Raw genomic sequence first — 12,963 nt, forward strand, 5'->3', positions numbered from 1 at the left:
AACCACAACTCACATGGACTTCTGCATCTCTCCTTTAGCGGTGATCTTGGGAGTTCCCATTTGTGTGAGGAAGGGCTATTTATCATGCATGTGACTGATAGTGCTTCACCTGAGGCTCATGACAGTGTTTTAACGAGATAACAGTCAAGATCTGTTTTCCTTAAAATGGCAGAACAAATTTCTAGCTTCTATGATTGCAGGAAATATTTTGAGAGTGTGGAATGTTCCTGAAAACTGCAGAATCCAGAAGTCCAATAAAATACTTTCCTTCTCTTTGTGTTTCAGGGTTTTAGCCAGTTTCTTTCTTTAGCATTGTTTTTTTCTGTAGAGAAGCTGGAGGAATGGAAATCAACTCATTCTTCTACTTAAACATTCTTTATACTTTTTGAGGCTGACAATGAGCTTTTGCTAGCCTAACCTTCTGACTGTAAGTGAAACCAGGGTTGTGCTGATTTCACTATAACTGAAACAAAGGGCAACTAGTCTCCAAACAGCAGCAGCTACCAACCCCTTCCCAAAAGCAAGTTAAGGTCAGTATGCCATGGTCTATCAGAACCAAAGTAACTCCTTCCTTGTAGTGCTGGAGTGAAAAGAAAAGGCTGGGGTGAGACCCTAAGAGGAGACACAGCCTGACTGACAGTCTGGGTAGTGTTTGGTGGATCAGAGGAATTTGCAGTGCACGTGTAAAACTATTTTCCTCTCAGTATTCCGAGAGGGGTGCAAGAGGTTTTCCTTTTCCCTCTTATAAATAGCCCTGCAGCCTGAAGGTAAGGGTTTAGTGCTGGACATCTGAGACTGTGCGTTTCACGTTTAATTGTTAAGCAGCTTGCCTGTATAATTTTAGATGTAATTGTTTTTTTCCTCCTTTTATTTTTTTCTTTCTTTCTTGCATCAGTGGAAACAAAATATCGGAAGTATGGGAATATTGGAGCAAGTGGAAAGAGTGAAAATGGCCATTTTCCTGGAATATAATATTATACCATTGGGGGTCAGAAGCAGATGAAGCTAAACAATGACAAAAGAGAGTGCCTTTATACATACATTTCTTCTTGTTCCTTTTTGAGCCATAAAATGTTTGAAGCTACTAATTTACCGTAAAAACCCAATTATTTTTCTACCCTCTGGGAAGCTGGATTAAGATTTAAGCTACTGTTGAATGATTGGGTTTTTTTCTATTATTATTATTATTTTTTGGTACTGTCAGTATATTCAGTGCCTGTTTAAGTAAAGCTCATGTTGCTCAAGAAAGATTGCAACAGACTTTTCTATTGGGTGTTTTGTACACCCAAGAAACTACTGCTTGTAGCTAGCAGGAAAGATGTGAAGGACTGAGAAGGGAACTTGCTAGTCTGTATTTAACTGTACTATTTTGAAATAAACGTTTCAAGAAACAGTCATTTACACAGTTTACTAGGGACAAGAAATTCTAAAATTAAAAAGGCTTCAAATAAAACAAGTCATCCTCAGAGAACCCACTGGGAATCATTCATTTGAGCTCACCCACGAAAAATTACTTTAGTTATTTACAACGCCAGATTCTTGGATAACAACTTTGAGATATTTCTAGATATTTCTTTAGCAAAAGGTGTACCACTCCCCCCTTTTTAAAAAAATAATATTAAACAAGGTTCCATTTTAAAATCACAGATTTATTTTCTGAAGAAAAGAGTTCCTTACAAGTATAGCAAAGAAGTTAGATTTCTTTTTTATGGAGGAAAAAGGAATTAATACGTCTGAAATATGTATTCATTGCTTTAGTTTTGTGTGAAGTGGTAGCTTGAAGAATCACTCCTGATTAATTGCAAAGGCTAATGAAATTAGCAGGCCTTCTCACATGTTTCAAGTTAAATATATGATCAAGTGATCTGCTTGATCTGACAGGCTGTACTCTTCAGTAGTTCCATAAAACCTCTTTAGCTGGTTTGTCTTTTTGTTGAGAACAGATGTAAAGCCCAGTGAACTAAAGCATTTCATAAGTTCATTTCTGTTTTACCTTATTATTAATGCAAAAACCAAATATTAAGCAGAATAAAATGTTTTGTCTTTTTCTTCTCTTTTGGCAGGTGGGAGGGTGGAGGAAACAATTTTTCATTTAGGAATCTTCTTTTTTTGTAATTGTGACATACAAAAAGACAGTACTTAGCACTCTGAATCACAGGAGCTTTTTGTCTAACTTTGTCAGACATGATATGAATTTTTCCAGGCTATTTGGTTCCTAGAATTGTGTACGCAAATCAAGATGGCTTGTCTGCTCCAATTTTACAGAGTAGTCAGGAAATTTGTTGTTTTCCTTTGTCCAATATTCCTTTTTATCTGGAAAGTCTGTTTTTGAATATTAGGAACCTGATGCTATTTAACAGTGTTAATAATTTACACTTCTTGGATCTTTTTCAGGTAGTTCAGACTTCAGACCTTAAGAAAGCAAACTTTTTCACTATTACAAATAAACTCCAGTTGACTCACCATCTTCAACTTCAGTATTTGTCATTGCAATAAACATTAAACAAAAGCATTACATTTTATTTACCCTACCTTTCTTCCAATACTATGAAAGAGGCTGCTCTGAACTACACAGTAGTAACGAAATTCAACGTTAGCAACTTTCTCCCTAAAAAATGAGGCTGTAAGCAACAATAAAGTATTTACATTATACTTCCTACATATAATGTTCTTCCCTCGCAAGCTGTTTGTGCCTGGCAAGATGCCCCAGTCACCAGCCCATGAAATTCACAGACACTCATTCGTGCTACCACTGAGTAACTTAACTGTTTTATTTTGGCTGAGAAGAGCGAGTTTCCAGCTGGACAACAGTCTTTAGCACTTTACATATACTGGAAGATGCCACATAACAATGTAAAAGAAAAAAAAAAAAAAAAGAAAAAGAATTAAAAAGAAGTTACTGAAACTTTGGCTTGGTACCCACAACTTACAGTAGCTTGTTTTGTTGGTTACAGCACTCTATGGAGAGGAAACAAGAATATGTGAGGTAACTCCTCTGATATTTTTGAGGTCTGAATAAGAAATTACCCAAAATAAAAATGGCCCATGTAAAAATAATAGACCTCTGTGTTGTCACACAGCAGCATCTTTGCTGATCATCCTGTGTGTGACAACAAAGGCACCACCAGACCACCTAAACTGATACCCAGTGATCTTTACCTTCCTCATGATTCAAATCAGCCACTCCAGAAATCCCTTTCTATGCATCTTTTCAACTTCTGCATTAGCTGCAAGTCTTTTTTTTTATGTAAGGCCTGGTACAACACATCGAAGCCTATAATACTGCTTTATGTTTTTTCAGTCTCTTGTGGTTTGAGAGACCTCCTAGTCCCTTTCCATCTTTTTCACATGCTGCCTTTGTACCAACTTATTTACTTTGTGTAAGTTGTTGATTTTATATTCTTTACATTTACAAAACAACCAATTCCAAGTCCTTTTTCTCCGTTCATAAAACTGGAGCTGCTGCTGCTTTCCAGTCCCAGGAGAGCATCTTGCTCACAGAAGTTATCTTTTTTCCCCTAAAACCAGCAGCACACCAATTCTTAGGGTAGTTCCCTTTCCTCTCTGGCCAGGGCGGTGAGGCCAGGGCATGCCTCCCCACCGGACTAAAGGGAACTTGCTGTGTACTTCTAACCTTCCCCTCTCTTGGTGCATTGGGTGCCTGCTTTACTGACAGAGTAGCTGGTATAAGGTTAAACATGGATAGCAGTGGTGACATGATTACGGTGCATTAGAGCCACAGGAACATTATAGTTAAGGTCTGTCATCTTCATTATGCTCTTTCAGCGCCCAGTAAAAAAAAAAATAATAATAATAATAATAAAAAAATAATTCCCGGTATCCTACTGCCACTCGGATCTCAATATTTTCATCCATTCTCATTTTGCTGAGAATTTTTCTTTGGCCTCTTCCTCAAAATATACTTTTGTGACACTCCCATAAAACCAGAAAAGAACGGTCAGGAAGGGCCAGAAAGAAGGAACTTGCCCCACCCTGCCATCAGGCCCGAACAAAGCCAGAACCTGCGGAGAGAAATCAGAGGAGTGAATGACCTGACTGCTAACTCCAAACCCCCAGTTCACCTACTTGCGACTTGCTGCTCGTATGAATATTTTTTCATCTGTACCTTATGCAGTTTAACTCGATAGCAAGTTCTTTGGTGCGGGGACCTCATTTACAGATATGATTTTGGAAACCAACGATTCTGTAAAAACCACTGGCTAGCTGAGGAGGACCTAAAATGGAGCCTGTGGTTTTTATGGAAGCATGAGCATGTATCTTCTGGAAATCAGACTACTCAAAAAATTCATATTTTCCAGTCACCCTGGTAAGTTCCAAGACAAATGATAGAGTTTCTTTCAGGAGAAGATTTTAAAATGCAGATAAGACAAATACTTGCTTGGAATGTCCTGGGTATAAACAGTTCCACTAGTGGTTTCCAAAGTAAGGCTTCTGTCTTTTTCTGTAAGATGACTGCAAGAACTCCCTCATAAATCTCATCCACAGTTTCTTTACTATTTTTTAAATTTTGCAGAATGTCTGAAAAATATGAGAATAGATTACAAGTCAAAAATTGGATAATGTAATTACAAGAGGTGAAAAGAAATTCTGGAAATTATGACCTCACTCATGAATCTGATACTAATCATGTTCAGTAACAAAGTTCTGAGAAGAAAACAAAGTGATGGCTGAGAGATAGTTTAACCGCTACGAACAACAATGGTTTAACATCAGTAACAACCAACAAAAAAAAACCCAACCCCCCAAAAAGGAAACAGAGCTAAAACAATCTCTATTTACAATTCCATTCCACAACAAGTCTCAGTGGAGCCTTTGGGACTGTGGTCCCCATATTTCAGTCAGCCATGTGTTTCTTGAAAAATTTAGATCGGAAGATTCACAGAGTCCGTAACTGTTCTTAGCATACTGGCTTTTGTTCTTGCTTTCATGCCTTTGCCCAGCACCTCAGCAGTTAGATCATTCTTTTGGAACTTGAAAAACCTGGGGTTTTTTTCCTCCCTTTGTCCAACAGAATTCTGGTTTAAAATTTCTCTCCAAAAATTTCTGGAGGGTGCCTTGGGGAAATCTGGGATGAGAGAAGCCTCTGAAAATTTATGTGGAAACTGATCCATTTTGAATGAAATAATTAAATACTTGTTAAGCTGTTGGCCTTGAGGTTAGGGAACTTGCCTGGAAGGGGAGAGATGAATATTTCAGACTGCTCTAATTAGTAGTTCACTACCTAATGTTAAACCAAGCAGGGAACAGAGCTCTAGAATTCTCCTTCCAAGTAACCCTTACTTTAAAGTGCTATTCACACATTTCTTTGTTTTCCTACTTTATGTGCCACCCCGACCTAGGCGAGGGGTATGAATACAATGTAACTCTAGGGAAAGATGGAATTTTGTGCTCCACATTTCCTGTTGCTTGGCATCGGTGCCTCTCCAGGCGCTATGTCAGATTTTGCAAAGCCTATTTTCATGTGCTTAACTCTCCCCACACAGCCTTGGTACCTAACTAGAGTCTGGTGAATTAGGGTATTTCTAAGTTCTTTCGGTGGATTTCACTTCTAACTAATTATTTTCTTACTCTTTATCCAATCTCTATTCAACTAAAAATAAATCCCTTTGCTAATTGTAGCAGGACATGGAAAGCATTTTGCTTCAACAAGGTATATATGAAGATTGGAAGCTGTGAGATTACCTTTCTGCAGGACCCTGTTTGGTCTAAAGGTAGGAAGTAAAGTTGGAATTTTAACTGCATATAATTCTTTGCCCTCTCATTGCATGTCAGTCACATTGTTTGAGGTCATTCAAATTCATTATGTAGAAAATACAATTATATTCTTTCCTGGGGTTTCCCGATTGCTGAAATAGCTTCCACACTACCATCTTCTGCAAGATCTTTCGTAGACACAAAGTATTTGGATGGGCTTTTTCTAGTAAAACTACAAATAGTTTTTCCTTGTTTCCCCCAAAGGCAAGGAAACAACTGTGCCCTCAATAGGTGCACAGTAAAAAGCCACTGAAGATTATTTTCATGCTTTTTTTTATCCCCACAGGTGTATAGTTTTGTGAGATGGTGGATCCATCTTCTAGCCTTTTTTTTTTTTTTTTTTTAAATATATCTATTAGATTACATTGCAGTGGCTGGCACTGCTAATATTAATACTGTTGGTTTAGATGTAGACGTCATGCTATGCAAAATCATTCAGTGTTAGATATCCTATGTTTCCAAAAGTTATGTTGGCTGCAGGAAATCTAAACAAATCTCTTTTTTTAACAAGTGTTGTTATGGACAAGGCAAAAGGACCTTAGAGGTCTGCAATATGTTGAAGTTGTACCCATCAGACTCTGAAAAATAGAGCTATTTTGAACTTCCTGGAAAAACAGAGAAGATACAAGTATGAATTAACATGTTACTTCATTTATCATCTCATGGGAATCTAATACCTGGGGAACATTAGTTATCTAGGCTGAAAGTAATGATACAGGCTCCTTCATCCAGTACTACTTAGTTTATATTGTTGCTTCTAGCTTACAATGTTGCACTTAATCACACCACAATAAGAAATTACCTGTCATACAATAATCTTCATTGCCCTTCCCTGAAACTGGTCTTCCTTGCAGCTGTGTAAAGCCAAAAAGCTTGAGCAATTTGACTCTTGTCCTTGGATATCTCAAAGTTTCTGCTTACCAAGAGTTTCAGTTCCCCCTCAAAGAAAGACACTAAATTTCTTGGGTGAAAACAGCAATAATTATATCATCATTGTGGTCCCATGGGGATGCATCTAGGATCCGCAAAGCCAAGGAATCAAGAACTTTGACTGAGAATGAAAGTGATGACTCACAACAGATTTTGCCCTGTTGTCTACGTTACCTTGTTTACAAAACATTTTTCAAAATTTGCTAAGAAAGCAAACTAAATAATGTTTTAGTGGTGCTCATACTGAGAAAACCCAGGAGCCAAATTAATTTCCATCTTCAGAAGAGAAAACAAAATAAAGATACAAAGAAGAAGGTCTAAGGGTTCCAATATTCAAGCCTTCCTTTTTTTTCTTCCCCATTTCTTCAGTGATTCTTCCAGTTCCCACTGTCTAGTACTAGGTAATCAGTGCTTTGCAGAACTGCTAGCACTTAGAGCAGGGGTCCTCAAACTTTGTAACCAGGGGGCCGGCGCGCAGATGAAGTGGCAGGCAGTCATCTGTGGCTGCTTGGTTCCCCCCCCCCAACCCCCGGCGGTGTGTGTGGGTGTGTTGTGTTCTGTAAATTCCGGGGGCCAGATTGAGGACCCTGGGGGGGCGTAGTTTGAGGACCCCTGACTTAGAGGCTGGTTTCCAGAGAAAAGGATGATCTTCATTTCAGCTGAGGAAGAAGGCAATAACAGCTAGAAACCAAAAAATCTCGTCTGGTTCATTAATAACATTGTGACGCTGACATGAGCCACTAGTTATATGGAAGAGTCACAACAAAGAATAAAGAGGTGGTAGACAAGGAGGATGGGCACAGGACCCAGAAGAGAGTTACTATGCGTGTAGTTACTATCAAGCTAAAGCCAACTAGGCCTTAACATATGCCCAACTGCATTAAAAAATCGTGTTTTCTGAATGGCAAAATTCTGCTACAGACACAAAGCAAGAAAAACAGAGCTTCTTACTAGGTTAAAGTGTCTCCAGATTTCTAACCTCTTCAGGAGAAATGGTATGGCAGGTTTAGAAGTGAAAGTTGAATACACAGTCACAGAAAAACAGTCACAGAACATTGTTTTAAAAAAATCGCTGAAGCACAGGACAGGAATATGTGACCACATCACTTTTTTTCAGACTGTGTTTAAGTGAACACTGAATCTTGGAACAAACCCAGTCAACTGAGGGCAAAGGGTTTCACAGCACTATTCTCACCACCAATCTGTTTCATCTTCTTTTTTTCTTTTTTTGTCTTTTTTTCTTTTTTATTTTCTTTTTTTTTTTTATGACTGGGACATTTCTGTCTGCAAGCTGACCCATTCCTTAAGCATATGTACATGTCACTTAAGGATTTAACAGTCAGAGACACTGAGACACTGTCCAGATCCCTCTTTGACATTTCAAGAGACAACTCCAAGAGGCTGAAATACTACTGGGATTTGAAATAGCATGTGCAAAGAGCCTCCATTTCTTCAGCTAGTTAAAGTGGTTTGTTTCTATAATTTCCTATGCATTAAAAATAAATGTATAACAAGTAATATTTTAAAGTAACTTTCTGTTATACTGCTGGCATCATCTCCAAAACAGTCGTATGTCTTAATGACATTCCATTTATTTAACTGCTTTTCTCATTAAAAACACTGCCTGATGGTACTGATTGCTCAACATTTGACTCTCTAGATTATACAGATCTGCCTGTTCTGAAGAGACAAAAATCCCAGGCAGAGCAGCAACCCCAGAGAAGGGAAGTTCCCTGCTAAGAGTTTATCAGGTTGAGGAAGAATGTGCGTTGCCCGATGTGCTTATTATCCAGGAAGTTACTCATCATTGTTAGTTATTCTTACTGAAAATACTAAAATAATTTCCAGTACTTCATCCAAGAAACTATGTCCTTCAACTAACAGTAGGTCCAGCTTTACTAAAATGGCCATGCATGATTCTGCACATAGAGGATTTTTTTTTTAATTAGAATAAGCTCAAAAGCTGAAGAAGTACTTTTTACTTAATTTTATTTTATTTTATTTAGCTGGAAAGCAAATTTTAGCAGTGCCCTGAATGGGTTTGTTGCAACACAATTTAAAACTATGCACCCTGAGAACCCTTGGTTTTTTTCTCTCTTCATAAAGCTGGTGTAACAAGGCTTTGTACTCTAAGGGCAGGCCTCCGAGCTAGAAAAGAGCAGGAAAAAATGTTATAGAGCTTTCTTATACTCCCAGTATGAGAACACTGTTTGCATTTTAGCTCTCCCCTAGCTAAAATTTCAGTTGTGCCTTTGCAATGAAGATCTTAGGCACCAACAAAAGTTAGTACCCTGGATTGTGAAAAGACTGTCGGGGTACCCTTCCCCACATGTGCCAAAGGATGGTGAGGATGTGAAGGCCCTGTGGTGGTCAGGAACCCTCTGAAAGCCTGCAGTGATGGCGCTGATGAAGAGCTCCCAGCTGCACCACTCTCAGGAGGGCCCTCAGGGGTAGTTTAGAAGCACAATATAGACCCAGTCATAATGCTCCAAAGACGGCTGCCAGGCGGAAATGCCCCTCCAGGGCATGCATTCAAGGTTTTATTTGTGAAAGGTCCCATGTGCTATTAATTTCCAAGCAGTACATGGTGGCCCTGAGGCTCAGTGGGGAGAAGAGCTGCTGTCAGCCCCCAGAACACTCTGAGCATGCCAAAATGGCGCCCCGACTCTGGGGGTCTCTGCTGCATTTTGCAGGAGATGCACCCTGAAAGACGCTCAGCAGAGTGTTTCTATCCACAGAACACACACTGTGTGTCCTGTTTCTTGCGTTCATCTTTCAAGTGGCTCTGCTGTGTTGCACATGACACATCATGACTTCACATGCTCTCTTGTGAAATCGCCTGATGCTGATACAAGGAATTTCAAGGAGCTGATCAAGAAATGGAGACTACAGGTTATTGCCTCATTTTCTGACTTTGTTCTGTTCATGGACCACTCTGTGTGCAAAGATCAGGGTTAAAATACAGTTCAACAGGTTGCCATTCGGTCTCAGTGATCTGCAGACCAGGCAGACATGAGTAACACCCTGAGATTGGAGCAGTACAATAATACAAACACTCCAGTGATGTACCAGGTGTTGCCTGAAGGCACCAGCTTTCAGATGAGACCTTCAGCTCTTTATCTGAGCTCTAGTGTTTTGCAGATAAATGATCATGCTGCACTTTTGAAAAGAGCACAGGGACAACCATAGATTTCTAACATTCACTTTCTTAACACATAATATAACATGCAGGGCTGTTACTGACTGAAGCTTGGCTGTTAATGTTTGCCTACATAGTCACTGTACTTACCAGCACCTAATTCATCTGAAAGCTGTCTTTAGGATTTTGAGAGAGGTTAAATAAAACTAAATTACATTTTTCCATTCTCTCTTACATAAAAATCTCTATAAGAATAAACCAATCTGGTGCGTGCAGTTTGAATGCAAGCTTTGCTCCTGAGTGATTTTAATTGAGAATTTTTCACACCCTTATTTAGATGCAATATCATTTCTGCCTTCAATGTTAATAACATAGTCAAAGGGACTGGAAGTTTTGCAAAAATCAGAGATCTGAATAAGGAATTCAGCTTGTGTACTTCTCTTGCAGCACTTTCCTGAATGTGTGCATCTGTGTGTAAAGCAAAGGCTGTGCTGGCAGCAGAGCTTTCCATGCTAACATTTCTATCCCCGTTTGTTATCATCAGACCCAAATGTTACTTCTGCAAGCGGCAGTTAACAAGCAGTGGTTTAATTCCTCTGGAGCCTGTAGGCTGTTCCCTGCAGAATGCAATCTCACGTTAGGACTTACTTATTTTAAGAGTTTGGAGAACAAAAAGATCTTGACAGCAAGATAAGCATGACCTCAGGGAACTGGGGGTCCCAGTCCAAGTCACTTTCCTCTGCTGATTATGGATTTGGTGAAAACCAGATTTAATTTCTATGTATTATCTTTGTAATATCTGACAGAGTGCTTGAATGCAAAGGCAAATAAAGAGGTTCGTGTGCTGAGTTTGTAGTTTGCTGGGAAAATAATAAGGCCACCAAAAGCCTGTGCAAAACTGCAGTAATGTACAGAAAAGAATAAGAGATGGTGTTTTGAGAAGATGTGTTTCCCAATTACCCAACCATTTATCACAGGGATTATTTCATTTTAGTATGTTGTCTTCCCTAACCAGACCTTTCATTCTCCTGAATGAAAATCTAAGTCATGTAAATCACACATATATGCATAATGTACAGAATGGTCATTAACTGCAAATCTCACTTGTGCGAAATTTTGTGTATCGGTCGATTTTAACATTTTTTTTGATGTTTCATACATTTTTTGCCTAATAATAATAATAATAATAATAATATTAAAAAAAACAAACAACAAGCCCTACAACTTAATGAAGACAAACATTCAGTATTGATATAGAGTATCAGAGAAGCTTGGAGTTTTCAATGTGAGAATATATTGGCCTGGGAGTATCACTACTCAATTATTACTTGTTTCCAAAAACTGCAAGCAATAGAGCTGGGCAGAAAATAATGTTGAATGCATCTGCAGTCTGTCTCAAATGATTTTTGGTAATCGTATCACATCAAATTTTGGAATTAAAAAAACCCCAAACAAACAACAACCAAGAAGAGGAACATAGTACATAGTGATTTTCCCAGAAAACAGGATTTATTTGTAGATTATAAACTGAAAATAATAAATAACAATATGTTATTTGATATAATATATTATTTCAGTGTACAAGTAGGTAAAAATACCTAAGAAACTACTTATAAATGTTGCAAACTTTTCAGCATGTTGAAATGCTATGTGAGAAATGTTCAAAGTAACAAAATTCTTAAAGAGATCAAAAAAGAACAAAGAGATTCTGTAGAAACAATGGACCAAATATATCCAAGGATAACCCCACTGAGATCAGTGGAATTGCACTAGGGATATACTTGGCCCAGTGACTCCAGAAATGATGTTAATGAGGAACCTTAACACTACTGCTAGAAAAATCTCTATTTAAACCATGCTGTGGCAGTTCATGTGAAAAAGTAAATGGGACCTTCACATGAACTGCACAGCATGTGAGTGTGAATCAACAGGCTATAATAAATTGGTTTGGTTTCCTTCTCCCAGACTTAAGCAAATGTATTATATTGTAGCATTTGAGATGTTATAATGAAGGTTATGTCATTATTCCATTATGTTCAAAAAAGCCTGATTGTCTTCAAAAAAAGGCCTGATTTAGAAAAATATTTCTTAGTTCTTATAATAAAGAATCTGTAGATCAAATATAATGAGTGATAAATCCCTATTAAAAATCCCTCGTTTCTCTAAAACTTGATCTCATGGATGTCAATAAGCTCTGGATAAGGAAATGTTTTGTAAAATAAAGGCCCCATTTTTTTTCAATGGAAAGCAAACCTGAATAGGTTTCTAACAAAATTTTACTTTCTTACAGAAAGAAGCAATGATTTAAAAAGTGTGAAGGAATGTATTATCTGACGTCCTATGATATGATATATCCTGAAACTTCTTAAAAACACAGAACTTGAGCTACCAGAGAAAGGAGTGACCTTTTCAACTTAAACTGCTGATCATAAAAAAAAGTAAGACAGGATGAAGGTTATTTTTCATTTAGGGTAAAGTACTCACAAATAACAGAAGCTGAAGCTGCCTGGATTGCTTTGGCCTGCCTCGGACTGAGTGCAGCTCTTACAGAAAGCTGTTCACCAGCAGATTTGAAGGCACTTGACATTTGCTGTTCCTAAGGACAGACAAGCAAAATGAGATGCAGAAACATAAGATGGGCAGCATCCCTGAGATGAGGGAAAGTAGTGGAGACAGGATCTCATGGCACCCACTGATGTGAGAAGCAGAATCCAGGAACAACATCCCCACCCCTACATATAGGTCACCTACATATAACGTACCTGATCCTGCAAGCTGTTTTCTGTTTGAGGGCTCTTGGGCTTCAGTCTCCAGCAAAGAGCAAAATCTTGTTTCCCAATCTAGTGACTGTTTGAAGTGAAGTATTCAAACTTCAAACCCCAACCTGCTCCCCCCCCCCCCCCCCCCCCCCCCCAAATCCAAAAACCCCCAGCAGTCTGTGGGCATGTGAAAGAGATTATAAGATGTAGTGCCTGTGCACTGGGATGAACTTCACTGCACTGTTCTCAGTGACCCCAGACGTCACTTCCAGTCCTCTAGCCCTGTGAACTGTGGTTTCATTCCAGAGATCATTGAAAAAGAAATGCAGCATTTCACAAATTTCATCTAGCACATTCAAA

General features: G+C 38.6%; 1 long non-coding RNA gene across 4 annotated transcripts in view; it reads right to left on the reverse strand.

Moving 5' to 3' along the window:
• Positions 1-12,963, reverse strand: part of LOC121096194 — a 59,926-nt gene that overhangs the window by 10,485 nt on the left and 36,478 nt on the right. For 3 of the 4 annotated variants that reach the window (XR_005830391.1, XR_005830392.1, XR_005830390.1), the window contains one exon: positions 12,329-12,440. This is a non-coding gene — a long non-coding RNA (uncharacterized LOC121096194). Of the gene's footprint in view, positions 1-302; positions 4,540-12,328; positions 12,441-12,963 lie in introns of those variants that run through there. The other variant, XR_005830393.1, reaches the window with a different exon arrangement.

This window comes from Falco naumanni, chromosome 12 (assembly GCF_017639655.2).
Source record: "Falco naumanni isolate bFalNau1 chromosome 12, bFalNau1.pat, whole genome shotgun sequence".
Lineage (NCBI taxonomy): Eukaryota > Metazoa > Chordata > Aves > Falconiformes > Falconidae > Falco > Falco naumanni.